This window comes from Cibotium barometz, chromosome 16 (assembly GCF_041138505.1).
Source record: "Cibotium barometz isolate CiBa-2024 chromosome 16, ASM4113850v1, whole genome shotgun sequence".
Classification (NCBI taxonomy): domain Eukaryota; kingdom Viridiplantae; phylum Streptophyta; class Polypodiopsida; order Cyatheales; family Cibotiaceae; genus Cibotium; species Cibotium barometz.
The window spans coordinates 8,237,920-8,242,760 of NC_141061.1; the positions used below are offsets into that span (position 1 = coordinate 8,237,920).

Genomic DNA, 4,841 nt, shown 5'->3' on the forward strand with positions numbered 1-4,841 from the left:
CTCTTTAGGTTCCTTCCTAGTTTAGTGGAACATCCAACAACATGAATATGGAAATCAATGGTAAAATAATTTGTGAGCATGGAGCCCATAATGCCACTTGCATTCAAGATCTCATGTTGCTTAGTCTCTTGAGGCGAGTTGGTGTGTTACACGTTTGATTGGAAGTGAAGACTTGATTGCATGCACTCCTTCACAAGTAGAACACTCTTTGTAAGTCACTCTTACTGCATCTTTGTTAAACCTTTATTGTGATCTTGTATTTATAACAAATGGAACTAATTATCACAAAAAAACAAGTTGAACTTATTTCCATGATGTTTCTTGTATACCAATGGCCATTTGCCTTTGTAAACTTTTTTGATATATTTATTTTCTATGGAAATGCTTTATGGTTGATGATGCTAATAAGGAATTGATTGAATGAAAATGATGCATTTAATCAATGACATTGTTTCTCAAGTTCTCAATATACTGATACCTTGGTCTTGACATGGGCTTACAGAGAGCATGTGTTGTGAAGGAAAGAGCCACGTGCCTTAACAAGATTTAGAAAGTCTGAATGCACCTCATAAATTTTAAAAGGCATAAGCTTCAAAGCAATCAACTGTTTAAGCCTCTATATTGAAGCTGGGCCATTGATGCTATTCATTTGTAGATTGGTCTAGTGTATGTGGGGTTCATGTTGGAACTTGAAATTTTGGTAACAAATTATTATGATTTAGTTAATGGATAGAAACATGTGACTATGGTGAAATGATTAAGCGAGAAATTTTTTTTCCGTACATTTTGAATCTTGGCTAAGGCCTTGGAAGATGGCCTCACTACTCTCGATAAGAATGTTTTTTTAAATTTATAAAATTAAAGGTGATATTTAAAATTAACTGGGATTATAACACGATGGATAAATGGATTATAACTAAAATGGATAATTTTGAATCTATAAAATAAAGGCAATAACTGGGATTCAAAATTTCACGTGAGAAAAGTTGGTTGGCCCTTAAGGTTCTAGGGTTTACAATACTTTTCCATTTTTGGTGACATGTAAGTGGCCTAGTATAAATGTATTTTTCATTTTTAATCAAATCTCAAACAATGGACTAGTCACTACATCAACACTGTTCATAATGCTACTCGTTTGTTAACACACGTTTTATCACACATTTTATGGCTAGCTAGTCTAGTTGGTATAATTAAACTCATATATTCTAAAGGTCCAACTTGAGAATTAGTGGCTTCGTACTATTATGTTTGAAATGTTTCATGGTAAGATTCTTGGAAGTAGTATTGTTTCATGGTAAGAAGTAGTATTGCTTCATGGATTATTCTATGTTGCTTTGTGACATGTTTGTTGGTTTGCATGTGGACTCAAAGAATTGGACAAGGTGCATAATGAATATACCATCTATTTGTAATGTGAAATAGTTTTAAAAATAGAATGACATACTTTAATTAAAGAAATGACAAGGCATGGAGGATGATTTTTGTAATGGCCAATCACTAAGCATGGGTATTATGAAATGGGCCTCGAATGGTCCTCTAAAATATAATGGCCTTAAGGGCTAGCAATATTATGCAAGAACACACTTGGCTTTACGGGGTTTACAAGTAAGGCTAGGTGCCCAAGCATGAGTCAAGGCCAGCACTTGAGTTGCTTCCACATGGTTTGCACCCCACAAAGTGGCTCACAAAGGGCCACCTCTCATCTCCATATTGGCCAGGATGAGACCTAGACTCCATCAGCTTCTCATATCTCTCCACTATAGCAACCCAATACCCATGAAGACAATACGAAAAACACCTTCTTTCCCCATACCTCCTTTTGTGTTACCAGGATATAGATCAGTGCAGATTGATCATCTGCTTCAAATGGTGGCCTTCCCTCTAGGGTTTCTGCCAGCACTCTGCCTGCTTCCTCTCTTACCTTGCCCTTTGGCCCCATGGGTGCCCATGCATCCAATATGTCCAGTGACCATTGGCAATTTCTAAGCAAAAAGCTGCCTGCATTCAATCCAACCCATGACTTCCTATTGTACACCATTTCATCCCACCCATGCAAGATGAGGTTATGTTCCTTGTACTTCTCCATTGGGAGCTCAAAGGCAATGTCTATGAACATGGCATCACTGTCCATCCACCATAGCCACTCCATCTCCGGGTGTGTGAGCATGAGCTTTCGGAGGAGCGGAAGCTGGACCAGAACCCTGCCATCTCATCATCTAGCTGTGCCAGAAGATCTCGATGCCGTGCAGTCGGCAATAGTCTATCTTATTCTTGATGGATTTGAGCAAGAAATGGTCTCCATCAGGACTATCACATGGCGTAGGGGGGGAGCCTGTGACAAGGAGGATTCTCGACTCGCCATTTCTTACAGTCGGCAATAGCCTATCTTATTCTTGATGGATAATGGTCTCCATCAGGACTATCACATGGCGTAGGGGGGGAGCCTGTGACAAGGAGGATTCTCGACTCGCCATTTCTTACAGCTTCTGTATTCCCAGTGAGCCAAGCTGCTTGTCTTTGCTGGTCCCAATCTGTTATCTTGGGCCCTAAGCTTTAGGACTTGTCAGGGTCTCTGGGAGGCTCTGCAGCCTCCTCTTCTTCTTTTTCTTCGTCATCCTTTTGTTTCTCTGTCACTGTAGACAACACTGATCTGTAAGCCTCTCTGGATGAAGAGCCGGAGAAGTCTTGCCGGAGGTCTGTGGTGTCAGTGGGCAGCTAGATCAGCAGCCATGCCGATGGTGCCTCTGAGGACGAAGAAGGTGACAAAGCCACAGAGGAGGGTGATTTTGATGCGGTGGGAGGTTTTGCAGATGTGCTTGGCTGTGGCTACGGGAAGCATCCTCAGTTGACACAGAGAGGAATTGAGTGGAAGAGTAGCCAAGCAGCTATGCCTCCGGAGGCTCAAATGAGGATGGTCGACGGAATCACAGGTCGTCCGGCGCGCTGCCTGACTGAGCAGTTCGTTAGATTCAGCTGTGTGCAGATTTTGGACGTAGAAGAAGGCTGGGTTAAGGAGTTGGCAGTTTGCCGCCGCCCTCCGTCGGGAGCTTTGGGCGGTCCTTAGTCAAAACCCGTTCATACGGCAAGCAAGCTTATGTGCGTAAGAGTCATCGGCTGTGGTTTTTTCGAAATAGACATTTGCAAAATATTCCAACTTCCCAGTGTTTTTCTTTTTGACGCCACCCTATTTTTGACGCCACCCTATTGTTCCATATTTTAACTTTTTGGGTTTTTTTTTTCTTTTAGTGCTACCTTACATAGGAGTTGTTCCTACTATTTTAACTTTTGGGTTTTTTTTCTTTAGTGCCACCTTACATAGGAGTTGTTCCTACGTATTTCCAAAAGGTGCATGACCATTGGCATGGTTGGTTCAAATAACACTGGTCAGAGCTAGCAATCTCTACTCGATTCTTCACACCCTGCATGGCTACTCCTAGTCACACTGAGGAATCACACACACACTCACTCACTCACTCGAGTACCACAAGGTTGTACTACCCTTCCAAATATTGGCCACTTAGCCACAAGATGAACCCTACAAGAAGTTAGTCGCTTGATTGATTGGAGTGACACACCCTGCACAGCTTTGGTAGAGCTGGGCGCCTCACAAGTTGAGTCAAGATCTTTAATGTCCATGGCAACCATTATCCATGATCCGGAGCGTGAGCTTGAAGGGCAACCATTGTACACTGTTGTTGCCCTGCAAGATCGCCGAAGAGCTGTAAAGGAGGTTGAAGCAAGCGTTAAGACGATCGAACGATGACAGCCTAAGGTGTGTAGATGGTAGTCTCTGAGCCCGACCTGCACGCAAACACACTAATGAGGTGTCCCGAAGAGGATTTGAACCTAGGACCTCCTGTGTAAAAAGTCCAAAGCCTTATCCATTAGGCTACTGCCTTGGGGACCCTTATGTAAAAAGTCCAAAGGCTTATCCATTAGGCTACTGTCTTGGGGACCCTTATCTTGCCTTTATTTTTCCTTATTTTTTACTTCAAGCTTTCGACCTATGATGACAAACCATTATTGTGGTAACAACTCCATAGTCATGTATGCATGTTTTCTTTTCCCCTTGAGGAGATGCTCTGTAGTATTAACTTGAGTGCCCACCCCAAGGTGGCTTGATCTCCAACTAAAGGTAGTATAAATTTGGCCATAAATGGCCTGGATGCTTGCAAAGGAGCCTACAGGGACTTCCCCCTTCCTGGTCACAATACTAGGCTACACAGCCATTGGCATTGTATGTGCATGTTTGAAAAGGGAGGAGCTCAAATTATTTAGATTTTCCCTTTGATGTCAACTTGAGAAATTTACATTTGGAGCTCAAAGTTTGAGAATTGCTTATGGCTTTAAATAGTGATAATTCTCCATTTCTATTGATGTGAGATAATTGTGTATGTGAATAGGATTTTAATGTGATATTTTTGTAGTTAAAGTTTTTAGTAAAACACATAACCTTATACATTGTCTATGGAATGGTTATAGGAGCCTATTATATATGGATATTCTACCAATAAAAATGTTTAAGAGCCTCTTAGATATGGATATTCTACTAATAAAAATGCCATGTAAAAGTTAGAACTTTGTGAGTTGACTATTTTTGAGGTTTTCAAGAGCACAATCCCCACTTTTGCATGAGCACTACATCAAAGTTCTTCCGTACAGTCCTTTTGTACACACCGCTACCATACTCAAAGTAAAATGAGAGTAAAACTTTGAGGTTTGTTCCACTTTAAACTTATTGGCACACTTCACTCGGCCATGATCACCATGAAAACCCTTGTTTTCCGAGCACTGGTCTACTTTTTGCTAGCTTTGTAACATGCATAATAAGTACAACCTGC

At 41.3% G+C, this 4,841-nt stretch overlaps 1 pseudogene; it reads right to left on the minus strand.

The window, feature by feature from the left end:
• Positions 1-1,611: 1,611 nt before the first annotated feature.
• Positions 1,612-2,839, minus strand: LOC147630333 (putative xyloglucan 6-xylosyltransferase 5 pseudogene; annotated as a pseudogene).
• Positions 2,840-4,841: the final 2,002 nt, after the last annotated feature.